Raw genomic sequence first — 25,334 nt, 5'->3', positions numbered from 1 at the left:
CATTTTTACTTTGCTCACTTGAGCCATATATTGTGATTGTATATATTTGTTTGTGTATCATGTTTGTGTTTGTGGTCTTAGGACCTTAAAATACCTAATAAACAACAAAAACCCTAAAAAAATGTTTGTGTGGACTGTTGGATTTGATTTGAGCCTTGGACTTAGAATTAGGCAACATTCCCTATGCAAAAGGACTTGGCCAATGACAACATTTCTGAAACCAAGATATTGTGATTTGAGCTTTCATCTGATGCAAGTATTGGGATCCACTTGAGTTCATCTGCTACATGGTCTTGATGCAAATGTTACTTTGAACCTGTGTCTAATGCCTTATTTCTGAGCCATTCAAGGAGTATGTCATCTGATACATGGGAAGATTAAGAAGAAGACTATGGAGTTGCTAGCTTGGATATGGCTATCTTTATTTGATGCCTTTCTCTTTATCTTGCTACTTTTTTATTGATATTGCTTGATGTAAAGTCCAAAGGAAAAGTGGGTTTCTATATGACATTCTTGTCTATTGGATTGCATCCCATTGGTCAGATCTTTTCAACTCTTAACTTTTAAATTTTTTGCTTAGGATTAGTCTCTTCATCTCCTCCCATTTCTTAAATTTCAAATCTCTCCCCCCTTTCAAAATCTTCTTTGCTTGTGATTTCTAAACTTAGACTCTTTTGAAAATTAGAAACTTTGGCCTTATGCCATTGCATTTTAAAAATCTTTTCTTAAATCAAACTTGTAAATGAATCTAATTATATTGACTTAAAACTTCAAAAGACAAAAAGAACTAACACTCATTCAAACTCTTTTAGGCCCTTCGTGCCTCTGTTAAAATTTAAATTTTGTTAAAAGCAATCCACTCATTTTGAAATTGCTACCATGAACTACGAGGTTTTGATCCCTCATTTTTATGTTTGTACGTAGGCACAAGTCCGAAGGTCTTGTCAAACACTCAAAATATAATTAATGAATTATTTTCTCATCCCCAAACTCAATTTATTGCAAACATCATTTTATACCAAAACACATACACACATAAGAAAGGGCTCCCTAAGAGTACCTAGGACACTTTGGGTGCTAACACCTTCCCTCTGTGTAACCAACCCCCTTATCTATAATCTCTGCCATTTTATTAGTTTTGATTTGAAAACTTATTATCTTTGGGTTTTGTTCGTACTTTTACCTTTTCCTTTGGAAACAATAAAAGCGCGGTGGCGACTCTGGTTTTATTGACGTTAAGCTTATCGATAGCTTAATGGTCATGAATTTACCGCTACAGAAAATTAAGTGGCGACTCTGATGGGGAGTAGTCCTTAGTGGGTTTAACCTACTTTTTTATGTGTATATAATTGTATATTTGATGTTTGTATACTTGTTTGTGTGATATGATCTGCTTGTTATGCTTGGTGATCTCTGAGTAGTGAGATAAGTTTTAACCCGAACTTGAGTGCAATTAAGATATGAGGATGATATAGTCATGTTCAACTTATGTAGAGTAGTCCTTAACAAGTTGGCGTGAGACCCATCTACTCAGTGGAGACCCTTTTGGAGCAATTGATGTCACATAAGTTATTTGTGGTTAGGCATTACTTTCTCTGATTCGGGGTCCGAGAAGCTGAGGATCGTAGAACATTTAACCCAACTTGGCCTATTTAGGACATAGTGCAGAGACTGTTCAAGTCTAGAGTTGATAACAGTAGTTACGCGATACTACACTCAGACGAGTTTCTCTTGAGAATATTATGGGTTGATGAGTCAGTCATCCTAACCTGTAATATCTGATAGATGGAATTAAGACTCTGGGAACTTTTTAGAACATGATCTACAGGTTTTTATTCTTAGTACACTCCTTTGGGATGGTTCTTAACCTGACTCCATGCTCGTGACTCACAACAAACCCTTGATTCTTGGTTGATCCAATCAAGTCTTGTCAATATCAGTGGAACTTGGGTGTTGATAAGGTGAAAACCATAATCCACCAAAATGGATGATTGATCTTGACAATGACTTGATTCATCCTTTGACCTTTGTTTGTTTGCCTTGTGTGTGATCCCTTATTGTTGCATTCATGCATTCATCCCACGAAAAGTAACTTCAAGGAACTGAGGTTTTATTTGCAAATATTTTCATACCATGGATTATGGATGAAGGAACACTAAGAAGTACAGTTTCAGATGTCCCGACTTGAAAGAGCTAAGGAAACTATCATCTTTTATATTCGATCCCTTGGACTTCAAGCAACGCCATGGGAAGCTTTTATCTATGTTGTATACTGATGTAGTTGAAGGACTCGTGAGTGTGTTGGTTCAGTTTTACGATCCTCTCTACCATTGCTTCACTTTTCCCAATTATTAGCTCGTGCCTACGTTGGAGGAGTATGCCCATCTCTTGGGAATACATGTTTCTGACAAGTTGCCCTTTAGTGGATTGGAGGAGATTCCCATATCTCATATTATAGCTGAAGCTCTTCGTTTGAAGAAGTTTGAGATTGAGGCGCATTGGATGAAGAAAGGAGGAATGTTTGGGTTAACTTCAGAGTTTCTCATTGGGAAAGCTATTGTCTTTGCTCAAGCCGGTAGTGTGGATGCTTTTGAATCCATCTTTGTGTTGCTCATCTATGGTTTGGCTTTGTTCCCTAACATCGATGGTTTTGTTGATGTTAATGCCATTAGAATCTTCTTGATTGGGAATCCTGTACATACTCTGTTGGGTGATGTGTATTTATCTTTGCATCTAAGAAATTATAAAGGTAGTGGAACTATTATATGTTGTGCTCCTATTCTATACAAGTGGTTTATTTCGCACTTGCCTCAGACGCCTGCTTTTGTGGAGAAGAAACAATGTCTACGGTGGTCTCAGAGACTTATGTCTCTCACTAATGATGATATAGTTTTGTATAACTCTGCATTGAGTAGCTTGGTGTAAGACCCCAATTTTGACCCTAAGATCCCTCATGCAATTTCATCATAAGCATTAGCATTGGGATCATACCTTGACATCCTCCTTACCCCTCTTTCATTGGGTTTGTTTTGGGAGAGATCACCAAGTACCATGTGATTGTATTATACTTGTATATTATCATTTTACTAACCAAAATCCAAAAATATGTCTTTGTATTTGCCTAACTCTTTTGTAGGTAGGGCATGATCTCAACTGATATATCAAGTTCATATCTAGGGTTTGAGACCCTCATGACAAAGAGCACAACCATGAATTGATCCAAGAATGGTTATGAGCATCATATATAAGTTCCATTGATTCCTACATGTCATATTGATTAAGTTTTCTTCAAGAGTTTGAGGGTGATTTGCCTTGGAAGCCCTAGTTTGACTGGGTATCTTGAGTAACTTCTCCAACAAGCTATCTCACCAATTGATCAAATTTCTCAAGGGACACTTCAAAATTCATCATCTTATGCATATATGATCTACCATGAGCCAAGAAAGTCCAAATAATTGAAGGTTAGCAAGTTGGTTGATGGTGGTTGGCCAGATGAATTCATCTGATCAAAACTGGGTCTCCCTAGACCCTATCTCCTACAATTTTCACCATATGAAACTGATTCCAAGAGCAAAGTTACTCTAAATGACATTCAAAACAACTTTCATGTTGAGACCTAGATCTAGTTTTGCTTGTAAAATCATTTTCTATATTGAAACATTATAGGTCATTTTGTCTAAACCCCAATTTGAAAGTCAACTTCCCAAGGCCATAACTTGCTAAATTTTTATAAGATGAAAGATTTCCAAGTTGCACAATCAAATTCAAGGTGTCTACTTAAACTTTCATGTTTGGAGTGAGAGCAAATTCAACTTTTATGAGCATGTGATATGAGGTTACATTATAGGTCATTTGTGACTTATACCATTGAACAAGTGATTTTTCCAAACTTCAAAAATGCATAACTTTATCATTCTAAATCCAAATTACATGAAATTGGTTATCATTTTGAAGGTATTTGAAAGATATACAACTTTTATGGAGACACTTTTCTCATTTGAAGCTCACATAAAAAGTCAAGCAAGGTGGAATATTGAGATATATGGCTTGACACTTAGAAAAAATTTCAACATGTTGAAATTTTTAAACTTCCACCTCCAAATTCTCCATGTTACAAGCTCCAAATGAAAAAGTGTTGAACATGAAAGTTGTTCCTCTTGATCTAACCTTTCCAAAGAGTCCAATTTCATCCATTTTTGACAAGATTTGAATGGGCTGCGCATGGCTTGAACATTGCATCATCATTTGGCAAAAATCAAACTTCAAGCTTCCATGTACAATTGCCTAGCACTCCAATTTGATTTCAGACTTGTTCACACTCAATTATGGATCAAATGGAATGATCTCATGGGCCTGTACACGCCCATGCACACATGCATCACTCATTGCCAATTTTGGAAACTCAATTGTAAGGTGCAAATATCATGTGATTCAGCTACAAATAGAGCACCATATGCTCAGAATTAAGGACTCCTTCGCGCTAGCTTTGATACCAAACACCAAACTCTTCCATTTGAGAGGATAATCATGAGAATTTCCTTTGGAAATTGAGTTTGAATCTCACTGTTTTGAGATTTAAAACTCCAGGGATCCAAGACCTTTTGTGCATTCTAATCTACTTCTGCAAGCATCCTGAGCAAGATCAAGCACGAGCTAAAGCAAGAACAAGTGAATCCAGACCTACATTGAAGGTATTTTCTAGAAAATTTCATCTCTTCGATTCTCTCTTAATTCCACTCAAGTCTCTTGGATCTTTGGTTGTCTGAAGTCTTACCAATGTAGGCAAGAAGATTGAGTTGCTTAGAGGTCAAGTCGAAGCAACTCAGTTGACACACCTCAAAATTCAACTCCTCATATCTTTCTATATATGTGGAGTTAGTTAAAATTGAGGTCAGATTCGTGCTCTACGCCATTTTTTCTTTCAGATCATGTCCTCCTTTTTCATTTTCTTAATGGTGATGAGTGAACCAGTCCGGCCAGGGTCACCGGAGAAGATGACTGGCCTTTACACGCCGACGATGCGCTGGAAGTGTTTAGAGCCATTGATCTGTTTCAAATTGTTTTAATCTCACGCATTGGTTCTGATTACTATCCATGTGGCGCATTGACTTAAGTCCATGGTCGAAAGCACGCTGAGGACCACTTGATCTATCACCTCAATTAATGAGGGAGATCAAGTGGTCCACGTTTTTTTGTTATTTTCTGACTTTTTTTATTCCTTTTATTTTCATTAATTCATATTAATTTTAATATTGATCCAAAAAATATGAGAGTTTCACCAAAAAAAAATTCAAATAATTTCCTCTTTCATATTCTGAATTAAAATTATTTTTTAGATCATTATTAATATTTTTCATGATTTAATTGATTTTGTATTTATTTTTAATTGTTTAAAAATACTTTTAAATCTTTAAAAATTCTGAAATTTTTTCTCCAAGGTCCTGATGACACTGAATTTCACCGTATTTTCGACTCCGATTTCGCATGTATTTTAGTTGTTTTATTGTTATTTTGTTATGTTATTACTATGTTTTTCTTTGTTTTCAGGTTTTCAGTCTAATCTGAGCCCCGATCAAGAAAAGGAGTGAAAATGAGCTAAAAAGCCTAAAAATCATCATTTTACACTTGTGGCTCCCACTGTGGCTGGTGCCATGGGTTCAGCCATGACGTGTCCTAGTTCAACTCCTCCTCAACTGCCACATCTCCCACGATCTCCACTTGGGCGCCACAATTTACTCCTATGGCGGGCGCCATGATGTGGTGGCGGGCGCCACAAGAACAAAGATGTTTTCCTCCCAATTTCAAACTGAAGGGCACCCTTGTCATTTCCATTATTTTCCTTGCTTATAAATAGAGACTTGATTTCATTTGTCTCAGCATCCAAATTTAGTTACAACTAGGCATATATCAGTATTGTGTAAAAGTGGTAATCGCTTCACATCGGAGTGTTGCCACAACTGTGTAATCGAGTCTGTAATCGAGTTTGGAGCACTTTGGAAGGAAGTTAATCCTGCCGCCATTTTTATTTTTGTTACGCACTTTATCTGACCCTCCGATTGGAGCAGGTTTTATTGCTTTACCTTTGTCTACTTTACTTTCCCACACTCGCACTTTACTTTATTTATTTCCCGCACTGCCTTTACTTTATTTATTTCCCGCACTGCCTTTACTTTGTTTACTTTCCCGCACTGCCTTTACTTCGTTTATTTTCTGCACTGCACTACTTTCATTTACTTCTTGCACCGCACTACTTTTATTTAATTTCATGCACTCGCACTACTTTTATTTAAATTAAAATGCATCTTTACTTTACCATGTCTAGATAAACCTATAAAGGTTAGAATGTAAGGATCGTAATTGAACCGATAATCCGTACAATTGTTCGTAGAAACACTTAAGGGTTATTTTGACTTTCAACTTAAGTTTTCCCGCACTTAATTTCCGTTGGGTAAGGTCGAAAGTCGCCCGACGTCTGTTTAAACTTAGTTGTTTTTAACTATTTCAAATACAACGAAAGCGCTTTGTTTAGTTCATTAGGAGTTTTTAACTTAAAAAGAAAAGTGATTTTAAAACTATTTTCGGACGCGTTTATAAGTTTAGAGTCTGGTTCGTGAGAACCTCTTTTGGTTAAGAAATCCAGGTCAAAATACTTTTCAACTTAGTCAAGGTACTATATTTCTTAAAAATAGGTTTACTACTCTAACGCAATGCGCGCTTTTTTATAAGTGACAATAAGAGGGTTTGATTAGGGAGTACAACTCGGTTCTGAATACGCGAAAGCGACAGTTCCCGTTAAATTGGTTCTTTTCAAAGTAGGAAACATTGCCCATAAGTAATTCTATTAGCAAGCACTTGGATTATTAATTGATTATGTGAATTACATTCGAACCTGTCTTTATTAATTGAATTTAATTTAATACTTTATTTTTCATTGCGCACTCTTAAAAACCCTATTTCGATTACCTTAGATAAACATCATAACAATAGATAACGATAGATTGACACTTGGTCTCTGTGGATTCGACAATCTTTTATATTACTCTGACGCGTTCGTATACTTACGAAAAGTACGAATCAGGTCCTTTGACCTTGTTTGACCTATGATAAATCTCATGGTCATTTATTTGATGTTTTGATGAGGTTTTAGGAATTTGACAAACCATATTTAATTTAAATGCCTTATTTTAGTATTTTTAATTTGAATAAATGCCAAATGATTTTGTTGACCAATTGTGATGACTTGTTTGAGTTTGACTCTTGTTGTTGGGCCTTGGTCAAGGTTGATTTGACTTTGTCAAGTTAATATCATTGGATTTAGGGGATTGATGGAATGTACATTCCATCTCCCAAAATGAATGGATGATATTAATTTGGTAAAAGTCCTCTTTTGACCAATTTGAGTTTTGATCCATTCCCTTCCCTCTTCATCTCATTCCCCTTCTTTATGCATTCATCTCATTTGGTTTATGATATCTCAAAGTCCTAAAGCTAGTTGATTGAAAAATTAACATGAGTATGGATGAGATTAGGCTACCTCTTTTGCATATCTCTTTTTATGTGTGTCATACCCCAAAATTTGCCCGTTAATATTACAAGGCATTTTTCAAGGCACTCCAACTTATTTTTCAAGGCATTGATCTTAAAGGAACCAAGACCCAGCACACAGATGGCCAAATCCAGAAAATGGCTCAAACTGGCATGCCCGCTAGGCGAGCAACTCCTTCGCCTAGCGAAGCTTGCGAATACCAAAAAATTCTGGGCTTCATTCTGAGCCCATCAGGTCACAAAAATTATTATAAATAGAAGAGCTTCATTCAGAAAAAGGGGACAGAAGGAGACGGACAGAAACCCTAATAGAAGCAACCGAGCAAACCCTGGAGGCTAACCAAGAGAATTCAGAGCAACCCTAAAGGAAACCCTGAAGGAAACTCATTTGCACAAAGGTTACCTCCGCCCAACTCAATCCGGCGCCAACCCCAAGAGTGACTTGCCAATTCAAGGTTGCAATTCAATTGCAAACAGGTTTGCATTACTATTACCGCTTTATGTTCTTAATTTGCATATGGCATTATGATTGAATTTATAAAAATATCTTAAGTTTTGCATGTGAATTTAAGCATGTATGAATATCTTGAACGTTTAACCATGTAATTTCTGTGATGGATGCCATAGGGTGTGGAGCTTTCTGGAATTGTACTGTTATTAAAACCAGAACCCGCAGCTTTCTGGAATTGTACTGTTATTAAAACCAGAACCTGCAGCCGCTCGCTAGCACATCGCTAAGCGAGCATGTAGCGAGCATTCGCTAAGCCTTCGCTAGGCGAGGCAGGAGCGAACGTGACAGTCGCCGATTTTTCTGTTCTGTTCTATGCTTATCGGATCTGTTTTATTCTAACCATGTGTTATTTTGCCTGACATTCCTACCGCTATGTTCCTTTTGTTTGGAGCAATTCTCGATTGCACCCTTATTTGGTATTCTGACTTGTTTGCTGAATTTTGTAAGGGTTCACATACTCCCGGAAAAGGTAGCTTGCTAGGTATTCCACTTTATTTGTGGGATACCCTTGTGGAGATTCATCCTAATTACCTAATTAATTTTAATGTGGAGATTCATCCTAACTGCCTAATTGATTATAAAATATTGCCTTTGAATATGTGATCTTGGACCTCTCTTTGTTGCCTTACGGTATTACGGTATTACGGTCATGTCCCGCGAATGTGGGGATACACTTAGCAAAGACCCTTCGATTAAATCATCATGTCCCTATAAAATAAATCATAGTCCCTCGGATGTTGCCTTCGAATATATGATTTTGTCCCTCGATGACCCTTCGGTGTAGCCTACGGTTAAATGATGATCGTCCCTTCGAATGCTAAGGTATCCTTACAAATGTTGCCTTCAGTAACCAATCGATGACCCTACGATGTCCCTTTTACATCCAAAGGATAAAACTACTTACTTCTCAATAGTAAGGATAATTTTACCCTCATAAGGATAGGAAATACCCATAAAGACCTTGGGTAGGTATAACTCTTCATTGCTGACTCACAACCTAAAACATTTTTCATACATCACACTTTGCAAAAACATCTACTAGAAAATCACCACTTGGTATACATTCATACTAGAATCATTGCCAAGTTATATTTTTCTAAACAGCTTTCAAAATTAAACGAGATAAATACTTTGTATACATTCGTACAAGAATCATTACAAAGTTAAACTCTCTTTTCAAAACATTTTCTAAGCAATTCACAAGCACTTTTTCAGACAAGAAAAACATAAGTGATCAAGCAATTAAGAGCCCATGGATAACCATGGATACAAAGGGTGCTAACACCTTCCCTTTGTATAATGTATCTCCCGAACCCAAAATCTAATCAAGGTCTTTCCTGTTCTTTTCCGCCTTTCCTTATTGGATAAAAGAAAAGTCGGTGGCGACTCTTGCTAACCGCGACATTTGCTTTCCAAAGCAAAAACACACAAAGTCAGTTCACCGTATGACAGAACTGGCGACTCTGCTGGGGACAACAAAGAGAGGTTACCTTAAAAATAAGATCACTTATTTAAATTGTCTGATTTACTTTTAAGGGATTGCTTGGGTATTCTATGCTTGAGTGAAAGATCCTACACCCGGATCTAGTGTACCTTAGGTAAGTAGCAATAGATCATCGCGACTATCCGGCGTATACTGGAATGGTTAAAATGATGGCTACGGTTAATGTGACACTTTGGATGTCCTGATGTTCCTCATGTTTACTTGAGGAGAAATCTGGCGTCTGCGTGGTGTCATCAAAGCATTAACCAGACCTTTAGAACCCTAATTGACTCATCCTGGCCATTAGAAAGTAGTGAGATAACTGACTTCGGTTCCGACTGGGGTTGGTTGAGACTCGATACTACACTCTTTGAGATTGGACTTTAGGGAAGCTTTGGTCAACCACTTGGTGTTGCACTGAAGTGGACTTAAAGGAAGGTCAATGATTGGAGATCCTTTTAGAACCCGGTTACTATTCTAGGACAGGTTGAACCAACCAAACTTCAGTGGGGAGGGTACTTACCTATGGAACTCATGCAAACCTTAAAAACTTAGGAATGATGGTTGTGTGACTTGCTTGTGCTTGTTATTTACATATTTACATAACATCATAACATCATAACATCATAACATCATAACATCATGACATCGTGGCATTGTACTAACCATTTCAAGGACTCTAAACATTGAAAACATTTCATACATTGCATAGCATAACATACATTGCATAGCATAACATAACATTGCATAACAGGTACTCTAAAGGGATCAATGTTCTCACGGTCTTCCTATTGCAAACAGAAAAATGGACCTCGAACAAACTGTCAAAGATCTCCAGGTTCAAAATGCTCAATTCCAGGAGATGATCATGAACTTATCCAAGGGGCAGGATGAACTGAAGGCTCTCTTGCTCGAGAAGAAGAAAGGCAAGAAAGCTGTGAGTTACATTAACCCGGGAAGAAGACTAAAAGGACAGGCCGCAGGAGCCAGGATTGGAATTCCGAAGGATAAAGAAGATGAGACAGAGAGTGATTCGGAAGAGGAGAATGTTGACCTCTTCAACCCTGAGGACGATGATGAAGATTATGAAAATGAACAGTACTCTCCAAAAGATGATAAGTATAAGTTGCTGGAAGAACGTATGCTAGCTATGGAGGGTCAGAAGGCGCCTGGTCTGGATTTCGAAGGCTTGGGTCTGGTCTCTGATGTGATCATTCCCCGCAAATTCAAGGTCCCCGCTTTCACTAAGTATGATGGGGCATCTTGTCCTCAAATGCATCTGAGAGCTTATGTGAGAAAGATTCAGCCGTATACCACTGATAGGAAACTATGGATCCATTTCTTCCAAGAGAGTCTGTCTGGCACACAGTTAGAATGGTATTATCAGCTCGAGAGCTCTAACATCCGCACCTGGACTGATTTAGCGACAGCTTTCTACAAGCACTACCAGTATAATTCTGAATTAGCACCTACTCGGCTACAGTTGCAGAATATGACTATGGGATCTAAAGAAAGCTTCAAAGAATATGCTCAAAAATGGAGAGATTTGGCTGGCAGAGTCAAACCCCCCATGACTGATCGAGAATTAGTGGACATGTTCATGAGCACACTGACTGGCCCATTCTACAGCCATCTATTGAGAAGTTCCTCATCGGGTTTCACTGAACTTATATTAACAGGTGAGCATGTTGAATGCGGCATTCGAAGTGGAAAGATACAGGCGGCTACCTTTGATCCTCCGGAGACTCCTAATGACATCACTGCCCCTCTGCCTAATCATGACAAGACTGTTAATGTTGTAGAAGATGCTGATAGCGATTGCGACTGGGATAGCTGGATTTTCCCAACAATTGGTGACAGACTCGACAATTGGAAGGCTGAAGACACTATCCTGATTTCCTTTAGTCAGGAGTAATTGTTATTGCTTATTTTAATGTATTAAATTTTGTTAAAGGTTTTGTCATTTTTATAAGCATATTCACATTCAATAAATCAATGGACCTTTTTGCATTCAAATATTGCGCTCTTTATCTTTACTGTCATCTTTCAAATAAGCTATGTTTTCTTGCACACACTCACGTAACAATTTGTTGATCCATATCCACTCTGGATCCTGTTGATAATAGCTCTGCTACTGTTCATTATGACTTTGAAAATCCGATCTACCAAGTCGAGGATGGAAGTGAGGAAGATTGTGAAGTACCTGAGAACTTGCCTGACTGTTACTGCAAGAAGAAAAGACCATACAGCCGCAGGAATAATCAATTGAAACTGTGAATTTGGGTACTGAAGTAGACAAGGAAGAAGTCAAAATAGGAGCAGGCTTGGAAAACAGTGTCAAAGAAAGATTGAGTCGGATGTTACGTGACTATGTAGAGGTTTTCGCTGGAAAAAGCAAGAGATGATATGGAATGATGAATGTCAAGAAGTTTTTGACAAAATCAAGAAGTATCTCCAAGAACCTATAAATCTGATGCCACCAGTTGAAGGAAGACCTCTAATCATGTATTTGACCGTGTTAGAAAATTCAATAGGGTGTATGTTGGGGCAACATGACGAGTTTGGTCGAAAAGAGCATGCAATATACTACCTTAGCAAAAGGTACCGACTGTGAAACAAGATACTCACAGCTCGAGAAAGCTTGCTATGCTTTGGCTTAGGCTGCTCGCCGACTAAGACAGTATATGTTGAATCATACCACTTTATTGATTTCTAAGATGGATCTTATCAAATATACATCTGAGAAACCTGCTCTCTCCGGAAGAACAAGATGATTGCTGAACTCTGCACGCAGTTCAAAATAAAACACCATAACTCTTCTCCGTACCGGCCAAAGATGAATGCCGCCGTGGAGGCTGCTAATAAGAATATTAAGAAGATCATACAAAAGATGACAGTAACATACAAAGACTGGCATGAGATGTTACCCTTTGCTCTTCATGGTTATCGCACTTCAGTGCGCACTTCGACAGGGGGCAACTCCTTTCTCTTTGGTCTACGGAATGGAAGCTATTTTACCAGGGGAAGCTCAGATTCCCTCTCTAAGAATTATGAAAGATGCAGGCTTAGATGAAGATGAATGGATGCAGACTCGACTCGATCAGATAAATTTGATTGATGAAAAGAGACTTGCGGCTGTTTGTCATGGGCAGATATATCAGAAGCGCATGACCCAGGCATTTAACAAAAGGGGCAAGAGACGGGTGTATCAAATCGGCGACTTGGTGATCAAGCGTATCATTCTACCACAAAGTGATCCCAGGGGCAAATAGACTCCCACATACGAAGGGCCATTTGTAGTTAAGAAGGTATTCTCTGGCGGAGCCATGATACTTGCTACAATGGATGGCGAAGACTTCCCGCATCCCGTGAACGCAGACATAGTCAAAAAATACTACGCATAAAAGAAACCCGCTAGGTCGACGTACCTAGGCAAAAATAAGGGCATCCCGGCGAACCAAAAGGGTTCGGGCAAAAATTAGGGATAAACATATAAAAATGTACACCCGGCAAGTCGAAAACCTGAAAAGGCGGCTTGGGCAAAAAAGGGTATCCTGGTGGACTGAAAACCTGAAAAGGCGGTCCAGGCAAAAATTAGGGATTAAAAGCGTATGACTATGTCCCGTTCTCAGACAGCTTCATCCAAGTTCAAGGGACTGAACAAGCCAATCACTTCTATCCGACAGCAGGAGATGAGATGCTTGAAGACATAATGACAGTAGTAGAATTAAAATCAATAGGACTTTTCCTTCATAGCTTTTTCTTTGTTTTCTCGACAATTTCCTCTTACTAGGATTTCTGTCTCCTTGTGCTCAAATTGCCTGTTTATAGGCCCTCTTTCAAAATCAATACAATTTTATTTCCAAAAAGATGCTGTTGTTTTACTTTCTCTGTTTTGCTTGCATAAACGTCCATTGATTTAATTTGAATTGATATATGCATTGGAATATGATCAATGTTTATCAAAATACATGCATAAAACAGAAATAGCAATTACTAAAAGACTTCAGGATCGAGGAGAAGGTCTAACCATGCTTTCCAACGAATCCGGTTGCTAATTCTATTCCCCAGCAAAGCCAGTTATTCCCCAGAAGAAATTGGCATCGCTAGACAGACGGATCATCTCCTCCATTCCCCAGCCAGGCTCTGTTAAATATCTCTACCATCAGACAAAAATCAAGTACCCCCAGCTGAGAAAGAGTCATCGATACAAATGTCTCCTACCAGAATATTGGGATTTATTTTCCCCTGGAAGAACCTTCCTCATGCATAGTTCATTCATTACATCATTTCACAGCATACGCATGCATACAACATTCGCATTTATTTCCGAAAGCATAAAACATCTCATGCATCATGACATGGCATAAAGCTAACTTTGTTTCAGGTTAGTTATCCTCCTGATACCGTCAGAGTAAAGATCCATTCAGACGGACTTCTTTATCAATTACATTCAAGATTCAACTACATCTCTCAGATATAATCCATGTGAACATTCATTCTGACAAGCACTCTGATATCCTCCCAATGGTGGCATCTTTAAGCCCACCCCGGACATTTACTGCAAATACAACGTATACAAGTATTATCAGATATAGCCTAGCGTACGGTTCATTCTGATTCAGCTCAACATATGACTCCTTCAACTCAGATACGATCTAACGTACGATCCATTCTGACCTTCAACTACTCCAATACGGTCTAACGTACGACCCATTTGGATCTTCAAATCCTCAGATACTGCCTAGCGTACGGTACATTCCGGGGTGTAGTCTAGCGTACGACTACTTTCTTCTTCAGATACAGCCTAACGTACGGCTCATTCTGCAACTCCAATACGGTCTAGCGTATGACCCATTTGGATCTTCAAATCCTCAGATACTGCCTAGCGTACGGTACATTCCGGGGTGTAGTCTAGCGTACGACTACTTTCTTTTTCAGATACAGCCTAACGTACGGCTCATTCTGCAACTCCAATACGGTCTGACGTACGACCCATTTGGATCTTCAACTCAGATACGATCTAGCGTATGATCCATTCTGATTCTATCTTCTTCAGATACAGCCTAACGTACGGCTCATTCTGTAACTCAGATACGATCTAGCGTACGATCCATTCTGATCTTTCATCGCCAGCGAAGTCACCCGCCTAATGGATAACTCATTCTGCTACGATCTAGCGTACGATCCATTCTGATCTTTACCTCTCCAGAGGCAGCCTAATAGACGTTTCATTCTGCAATTCAGATACGATCTAGTGTATGGTCCATTCTGATCCTTTATCCCCAGCAGTGTATGACCCATTCTGATCTTTCAGCATCAAACTTCCTGGATGGCATCTTTAAGCCCATCTCCATCAAGACTAACTTTTGATTAACAAGTGCAAATTTTTGGGGCATTCTAGTGTTCAATAATCTTCCACCTCCAGACCACGAATGGCGTACACACCATTCTAACTCTCTCGGTTCAAGAATATTGAACAGGGGCAGCTGTCATACCCCAAAATTTGCCCGTTAATATTACAAGGCATTTTTCAAGGCACTCCAACTTATTTTTCAAGGCATTGATCTTAAAGGAACCAAGACCCAGCACACAGATGGCCAAATCCAGAAAATGGCTCAAACTGGCATGCCCGCTAGGCGAGCAACTCCTTCGCCTAGCGAAGCTTGCGAATACCAGAAAATTCTGGGCTTCATTCTGAGCCCATCATGTCACAAAAATTATTATAAATAGCAGAGCTTCATTCAGAAAAAGGGGACAGAAGGAGACGGACAGAAACCCTAACAGAAGCAACCGAGCAAACCCTGGAGGCTAACCAAGAGAATTCAGAGCAACCCTAAAGGAAACCCTGAAGGAAACTCATTTGCACAAAGGTTACCTCCGCCCAACTCAATCTGGCGCCAACCCCAAGAGTGACTTGCCAATTCAAGGTTGCAATTCAATTGCAAACAGGTTTGCATTACTATTACCGCTTTATGTTCTTAATTTGCATATGGCATTATGATTGAATTTATAAAAATATCTTAAGTTTTGCATGTGAATTTAAGTATGTATGAATATCTTGAACGTTTAACCATGTAATTTCTGTGATGGATGCCATAGGGTGTGGAGCTTTCTAGAATTGTACTGTTATTAAAACCAGAACCCGCAGCTTTCTGGAATTGTACTGTTATTAAAACCAGAACCCGCAGCCGCTCGCTAGCACATCGCTAAGCGAGCATGTAGCGAGCATTCGCTAAGCCTTCGCTAGGCGAGGCAGGAGCGAACGTGACAGTCGCCGATTTTTCTGTTCTGTTCTATACTTATCGGATCTGTTTTATTCTAACCATGTGTTATTTTGCCTGACATTCCTACCGCTATGTTCCTTTTGTTTGGAGAAATTCTCGATTGCACCCTGATTTGGTATTCTGACTTGTTTGCTGAATTTTGTAAGGGTTCACATACTCCCGGAAAAGGTAGCTTGCTAGGTATTCCACTTTATTTGTGGGATACCCTTGTGGAGATTCATCCTAATTACCTAATTAATTTTAATGTGGAGATTCATCCTAACTTCCTAATTGATTATAAAATATTGCCTTTGAATATGTGATCTTGGACCTCTCTTTGTTGCCTTACGGTATTACGGTATTACGGTCATGTCCCGCGAATGTGGGGATACACTTAGCAAAGACCCTTCGATTAAATCATCATGTCCCTATAAAATAAATCATAGTCCCTCGGATGTTGCCTTCGAATATATGATTTTGTCCCTCGATGACCCTTCGGTGTAGCCTACGGTTAAATGATGATCGTCCCTTCGAATGCTAAGGTATCCTTACAAATGTTGCGTTCAATAACCAATCGATGACCCTACGATGTCCCTTTTACATCCAAAGGATAAAACTACTTACTTCTCAATAGTAAGGACAATTTTACCCTCATAAGGATAGGAAATACCCATAAAGACCTTGGGTAGGTATAACTCTTCATTGCTGACTCACAACCTAAAACATTTTTCATACATCACACTTTGCAAAAACATCTACTAGAAAATCACCACTTGGTATACATTCATACTAGAATCATTGCCAAGTTATATTTTTCTAAACAGCTTTCAAAATTAAACGAGATAAATACTTTGTATACATTCGTACAAGAATCATTACAAAGTTAAACTCACTTTTCAAAACATTTTCTAAGCAATTCACAAGCACTTTTTCAGACAAGAAAAACATAAGTGATCAAGCAATTAAGAGCCCATGGATAACCATGGATACAAAGGGTGCTAACACCTTCCCTTTGTATAATGTACCTCCCGAACCCAAAATCTAATCAAGGTCTTTCCTGTTCTTTTCCGCCTTTCCTTATTGGATAAAAGAAAAGTCGGTGGCGACTCTTGCTAACCGCGACATTTGCTTTCCAAAGCAAAAACACACAAAGTCAGTTCACCGTATGACAGTGTGTGGTATGTTTCATGAGTATAGTCCATTATACTATGTCTCAAACATGCAGTAACACCAAAGTTCTATTGCCCGACCTCAAATAGTTGTGACTTCTACATAAGTCCAATTATGATTGCTTCACATAGCGCTAAATTTTTGACACAAAAGGCATAGCATTCTAGTTAGTGAAATTGTAATTCTCCCCTCTTTCATGGTATTGTGTGGAAACTTGGCCTTTTGAAGAAGATCATGGAATGGATAAACCTTCGTCCATAATCCATGGTCTGAAAATAATTGCAAATAATACCTCAGTTCCTTGAAATTTTCGTGTGATGAATGTTATGATGTGCATGAATGCATGAATGCAACAATCACAAATAAGGGATCACACACAAGGCTTTATCCATTCCATGATCTTCTTCAAAAGGCCAAGTTTCCACATAATACCATGAAAGAGGGGAGACTTACAATCTCACAAACTAGAATGTTATGCCTTTTATGTCACAAATTTAGCGTTATGTTAAGCAATCATAATTGGACTTATGTAGAAGTCAGAACTATTTGAGGTCGGGCAATAGAATTTTGGTGTTAATGCATGTTTGAGACATAGTATAATGGACTATGCTCATGAAACATACCACACACAAAAAGAATATGCAAAAGAGGTGGTCTAATCTCATCCATACTCATGTTAATTTTTCAATCAACTAGCTTTAGGACTTTGAGATATCATAGACCAAATGAGATGAATGCATAGACCAAATAGGAGTGAGGGAGGAATGCATAAATTTTCAAGATTTGTGAAAGCTGCAATTATTAGGTAAGGGGGAGATTATTTATTGTATGTTGGGTTTAGTCAATAGGATGATGATGGTACCATTGCCCTCTCATCAGCTATGATTTTTTTCATGTGATCTGTGATCTTTCATGTATCAAATCAATATACAATTTTTTTGTATTTGATCCTATGGGGTTTGATCAAACCCCTTATGGGCAATTATATTTTTTTTCTTGTGATTCTATGTATTTGTTACTTTTGAAATCGTTAGCTTCTAACGATCTATGAGCAAATGGGATTTTCCCATTTGGTCACTTTTTAATCGATCGATGATTCGATCTGTGTTCAAAATAGGATAATCCCATTTGGTCGTAACTCATATTTTGACGATGAAGCGTGGGATAGAGAATTTTGATGATTTGGGTGTAAATCCTATAAATTAAGGATGAAATTATTATAATATCATTTTTAATCAGTATCTTACAACTTTTTAATCTGTATCCAAAATGGGATAATCCTATTTGGTCGTAACCCAGATTTTGACGATGAAACTTGTGCGGGATATAGAATTTTGACGATTTAGGTTTAAACCCTATAAATTAATGATGAAATTATTATAATATAATTTTTAAGAGTGTTTTATAATTTCACAGATGTTGATGTATTATATTGATACTGTAAAACTTTTTCTCATAAAGTTCAGAAAACTGTATTTTTCTCAAAATGTCAAATAAGTCTATTTTTTTCCATATGACTTATTTTCTCAGAACCGAGCATACTTAGAGTATGGATACTTTTTTTTTATTTTAAAAAAAGAAAAATTTATTCCTTCAAACATTAAATGTTTATTTATTATATAATTTTTATATCTTAAAAATTATATTCTAATATCTCTAAATAAAATAAAATAATAATAATAATAATATTAAAATATTTTTAAAAAATATAAATATAAGTTATACTTTTACCCCCACATTAAAATGTTTCTAAATTCGCTACTGGCGGCGGATCGGACGACGACGACGAATCGGGCGGTGGCGGATCAAGTGACGAGGGACCGACGAAGGCTCAATGGCTTTTTTGTAATTTTTCCTCTTTTGTCATTTTGAGTTCGGACACCATCCAATTGATTTTTTTAAGTTGAAATTGTGATAAAATAGCCCTAACATAATTAAATATACATTTTATAAAATATTATAAAAAAATATTAGTATATTTACCTCACTTTTAGGAATATAATTAATTAAATAATTTTGGGTGTAAGAAAAGTGAATATATGGTGTAATAAATAGAATTTTAGGTGATTTGAATTTCGGTGGCCCTTATTGGATAATTTGTGGTTCGTGAATGGAACATATTTTGGTGATATCCTTTGCAGTGGCGGAGCCAGATAAAAAAATTTGGGATGGCCGCTAACATAAAATAAAGATTATAAATAAAATGTAAATAGTATTTTAAATAAAACATTAAACTTAAAATAAATACAAAGTTAATTACTAAAAATTTAAATTACATGACTTAAGACTACCTTAAAGTAATGCTTTACGCATTCCGGGTGACTTGAAATCATCAATAATTGACTCCGAACTAATGCTTGCACTAATCTCCCTTTCAATATATATTGTCATGCTATCTCCAAGAAACCCATCATCCATCTTGTTTCTCAACTTAGTCTTAATAATTTTCATTGCTGAAAAAGACCTCTCAGTTGTGGCCGTAGAAACGGGAAGAGTCATGATAAGACGAAGTAATCTATCAATCAAGAAGTAAGTTTCAGCCTGTCCAGATGCAACCAAACATGAACATAGTTCTTGAATAGTTGATAAATTATTCAAGTTTGATGCTTGACGAGCAACAAATAGAAAATGTTGGAGTTGAAATTGCAAATTATTCTTCTCTTGATCACTAAAATCCATAGGATAATATTTTTCAACTAAAGAACAAATAGTATCAATGCTAAAAGTTTTATACACATCCTTAGGAGATAAAGAACAAGAAATAGTTAACAAATCCATTGCCTGCTCACTGAATCTGCTATTCAACTCTTGTAACTGTTTGTCAATGGTAGTGAAAAAGATTTCAACTTTAAAGTAATGTTGAATTGTGACTTGATTCTCTTCAAGACGGGAGCGTCCAAATCTTGTTGTTGAATGAATATCATTAAGATCGGGAATCTCAATATCATGCTTTTCACAAAAAGATACCAATTTAGTAAACAATATATCCCAACCATTTTCTCTCAAACCTTGAATAAGATGTTTTGTTGAACGAATCAAGTTCATAGCATTAACTACATCTTGATTTTTTTTTGTAAGGCTTGACAAAGCATATATGTTATTCCCATGATTTCTTTCATCAAGTGGAAAATTAATATAAAATCAAATGCCTTCAAGTAATTGTAACAACTATCTTCATCCCCACGTGTAGCATAACTCTCTCTATCTTTTGCAATTTTTTTAAAAACTAAACAAGTTGCTTCATACATGTTTATCAAGCTAGAAATTGAATCGTAATATGATCCCCAACGAGTACCTCCAGCTCGTTTCAATGTACCAACTTGATTTGCACCTTTACTAGTTACAATCTCATCAATCTCTAACAAATAAGCAATTTCTTGTAATTGGGCAGCTTGTAACTTATCATGACGCTTTGTAGAAGAACAAACAACATTCACAACAAAGATCAGCTTCTCAAAAAATTTATGAACAGGTTTGACTTCTCTTGATGATGTAACTAATGCAAGTTGCAATCGATGAGAAAAACAATGAACATGGTATGCATAAGTACAATCCTTCATAAAGAGGGCTTGTAAACCATTCCATTCTCCTCTCATATTGCTAGCACCATCATACCCTTGGCCACGAATGTTAGAAACATCAAGGTTATGTCAAGAAAGTATATCACATATTGCTTCCTTAAGAGTTAAAGATGTGGTGTCTTTAACATGTGCCACATCAAAAAATCTCTCTTGTATTAAACCAACTTTATCAACAAATCTTAATACAAGAGCCATTTGTTCCTTTTTTGACTCATCACGAGCTTCATCAACAACGATACAAAATTTGGAATCACCAATTTCCTCACGAATACTCTTTTTCACCCTACCAGAAAGAATTTGCAAGAGCTTTTTTTGAATTTGATGTGAAGTGTACTTGCAATTTTGTGGAGCATTTTCCAACACAACTTTTGCAACTTCGTCATTGTATGATGCTAAAAGTTTCAATAACTCAAGAAAGTTACCTTGATTTCTTGATTTGCTACTTTTGTCGTGACACCTAAAAGCACAAGCTTGTAGTGTTAACCAACGAATAGTGTCAATTGAAGTCTTGAGTCGTAACCGATTATTCATTCTTTGACTTGAACTTTGCACTTGAATAACATTTCTAATATGACCATCTTGATTCAACAAGTCTTGACAAGATTTTATTGCATTGTTGTGTGGTGAGCAAGGATCCTTCCCTATGTGTTTAAGAAAGGAACAATGTTTTCCATTCCTAACTTTCTTCCAATTTCTAAAACCCATAGAAATAAAGACAAGTGATTTGGGACGTCCACTTAGTTTTTTGCTAAAAAGGTAACATGGTAAGCAATATGCGGCATCTTCAGATGGTGAATATTCTAACCATGATGGAAATATGCTAAACCAAGTATGTTGAAACCTTCTCGGATGATCCTCGTTACCGGACAAAGGATAGTTTTCTAAATGAATTTGATATGAACCCCATTTTAGATAAGCTCTTCGTATTGCATCCACTTGATTTGGTGGATATTGTCAAATCGGAGGACGCTTTCCAAGATTGCGTTCCAAAGAATTTTCAAAACCATGATGCTCTTCAATTGTTGGATTCTCAAGAATTGTTTCAGATTCGGATGTCGGGATTATAATTTCTTCATCTCTCTCTTCTCTTTCAATTTCACATGCTTTCCTTTTGAAAAAAGAATCAATTTTCCTATTATTCATCTTTACTCTTCCTATAATATCATATCAGGTCCAAAAATCAATTTAGAGAACATAAAAATTAAAAGAGAAAAAAATTAATAAACTTAATTAATCAACTTTAATCCGTTTTCAAATACCGGTAACTTCACTATTAGAAGTTAGCAGCAACAATGATTAAATAAACCTTATTATAGTGTATAACTATATTTGTAAATTACACTGTTATGAATTGGCTTAATAAACCTCATATAGATTATTTTAACACATCAAGAAAGAAGAACCCTAAAAATCTCAAAAACACAAATCAAGCAATCACTTTAATTTGTTATTTTTTATAAAATAAGAATGAATAAAGTTTTTTACCTGTTAGATGCCGATCACTTTAATCTGTTCCGATTTCGGTGCCGGTAGCAAACCCATATGAGAAAGAAAGGAAATGTATGAGCTTTTTACCTTATCTGTATTTTAACCTAACTTTGAATGAAAAAGAAAAAATAAAAATTAATTTTAATTTAAAATAAGGATGTTTTAGTAATTTAATATATATGAATTAAAAAAAAATAAAAAGTTGAGGGGTGGCCGTGGCCTTCCCATGTCCCCCCTCAGTTCCGCCACTGATCCTTTGGGATACTTTTGGTGTTTATGAGTATTATTATACATAGTTTTTGTGAATTATGATGTTTGCCCATGAAATGCATATTCATGATTCATATTACCATGCATTCATGTATTTTTGAGTTTAGGTGGGACTTCGGTCCATTTTGGTGGTCTCAGATCCATTGGTGGGGATCGTTGGTCTTGATGGAAAAGACCAGGGGCGAGTCTCAGATCCATGGTGGGGATCGTTGGTCTAGGTGGGAAGGACCAGAGACTAGTGGAATAAAATCAGTAACATTCCTTTGATTCCATAATATATTTTTGGTATCACATGCATATAGGTGATCAAGTTGGTGGATCATAACATTGAACTTTGTTGTGATGTGTGTTTGTGATATATATATATATATATATATATATATATATATATATATATATATATATATATATATATATATATATATATATATATATATATATATATATATATATATATATATATATATATATATATATATATATATATATATATATATATTTATGTATGATTATTGTGTTTTTTAATGTCATTCTATTGTTGAAATTTCATCGTTATTACATGTAAATGTATTCTCATCCCTTTTCTCTTTATTTGATGTTGTCTATACGACTTGGGTACAAGTGATCAACAGGAGTGATAGGATCGTGAGTATTGTGAGACGCCAGGATGCCTCTCAGCATTTTACTATATTCTTTTTCCATTTAGTCGAATAAAATGCTCTGAACTGTAACATTGGGGTTTCGGGCGGTTGTGTTTCCTTATGTATTGGATTTTATTACTCTTATGGATTTTATTGTTGGAGATGTTTTATTCAGACCATTACATGTTTATCTTTACTTCCGCTGTTGTTTTTAATAAATCCATGTTACTTATTGAGTTTTTGTGATGAAGTAACATCTTAGAAATTAGTTTCTTTAAAAAATGTTTTGGGGTTTAGGGTGTTACAACAATCGATTGCAATCATTTATATTTAGATATTTTTTATTAGCACCAATCGATTGCATGGTCCTTATAATCGATTGACATAGCTTTTAAGTTCAATTTTTTTCCAACGTATTAGAGGGTTTAATCGATTGCATATCCCCTACAATCGATTGTCACCGTATTTTTTCATAAACATACTTTCATGGAATGCATCTTTTCATGGATCCTTTATTATAGTTTTTCAAAACAATTTCACACCTTATCATGAATTATCAAGATATGTCTTGATTCAAAAGAGTGTGAATGATAATATAAAAGAAGATGTATTTTATCTTATCAATTCACCTCTTTCAAAAAAAATCTCTTCCTAAAATATCTTGCAATATTTCACTGCATTAGTAAAATTTCAAGCATCAAGAGTTTGTGCATTATTTTCATAAATCAAGTATTATGAAAATTTCTTGAGCACTTATAAATATATTGTGATATATCATATTGATTGAAAGAGAATAAATTTTACAAGTTAGGATTTATTTTATCATACTACTTCAAACTTTCATTTATCAAAAACTCAGATAGTTGTATCAGTACCTTATTGTCCATGATTGTTGGAAACAAGAGAGTTGGAAAAAGAAATGATTGTTTTCTTTCTCTGCATTGTAAAATAACAAGGTGGTTTTCCTTGTTGATTTAGTTAAAAGCTTGTGTATAGGGTTATACAAAGTTCTGACTATAGTAAAATCTCTTACAGTGGTAAGAGGACTAGATGTATTCTCGGATTGTGAGGGAAACTATTATAAACCTTATGGATTCTTTATTTGTCTGCACTTTAAATTTTTCATAACCTAACATCAAACTAGTAAAATAAAGATAAACTCCTCTAGAAACCAGAAAATTTCAAAGCACCTAATTCACCCCCTACCCTCTTAGGTGCAATATATTCTTACAATTGACATCAGAGTAGGTTAAGGTAACTTGTTCCTAAAAGATCCAAAACGGCTTACGCAAATCCAGTTTTTAGAGATGGTGGTAGCAATAACAAGCCTCCATTGTTTTATGGTGAATACTTTGATTTTTTGGAAATTTTGCATGAAGGCTCATCTAGAAGCACAAAGAGAAGAAATTTGTGATGTTGTAGAAAATGGTCAGTTTGTTCCTATAAGTGTTGTCAATGGTGTTGGGACGACAAAGATAAGAACTTCATGGGATGAAGATGGTAAGAAAAAGGTCATCTACGACAAGAAAGCGATCAACTTACTTCAAAGTGCACTTAGCATGAATGAATTCTTATGTGTTTCTCAATACACTACGGCAAAACAAATATCGGATACATTAATTGAAACTCGTGAAGGAACCACTGAAGTAAAAAGATAAAGATTAACTTAAGTCAAGAGTATGAGTTATTCAGAATGCAGCGCGGAGAATCAATCCTTGCATTGCAAAAGAGATTTGTACACTTGACCAATCACTTGATTACTCTAGGTAAGACTTTTACTAACGATGGACTTAATCTTAAAGTTCTTAGGTATTTAACAAGGGAATGGCAACCAAAGGTAATGTTAGAATAGGGTAAAGTATTTTTTGTATCGTATCCACATGGAATGGTGTGATATCAATTCCGTTCAATAATTACTATGGTTTTAAGTGGAAGTTTGCAAGATGTTTGCTTATGTAAAGTCATAGAATGTAAAACAGATGAATTATAAAGAAATTTCCAAAGATATGAAAGCTTTCCAAGATTGAATTTCATCCACCGATAGAATATGTAATTTACCAATCAGTTATGCACAATCTAGACATCCATCAATATCATCACGTATCGTTCACAAACAGAGTTTATGTCTAAACTTCTTATGAGGTTTCGAACTTATTGTTTAATTGAAGATCTCTCATCCTATTAAACAATACGGTAGCATTAAGAATCGATACTACAGTGAATGTTAAACATAAATCTATGCCTAGCATTCAAAATCTAACAAATGTTTATCTTAGATCAAGATTCGAATATTATTTCTCAATATAAATTTCAATCCATGAAGTTAAATATTAAATCAAAGATAACATCGATATAGATTCATAAATAGATTGTATATAA

This window comes from Lathyrus oleraceus, chromosome 4 (assembly GCF_024323335.1).
Source record: "Lathyrus oleraceus cultivar Zhongwan6 chromosome 4, CAAS_Psat_ZW6_1.0, whole genome shotgun sequence".
Classification (NCBI taxonomy): domain Eukaryota; kingdom Viridiplantae; phylum Streptophyta; class Magnoliopsida; order Fabales; family Fabaceae; genus Lathyrus; species Lathyrus oleraceus.
Note: the sequence above shows the minus strand (reverse complement) of the source record.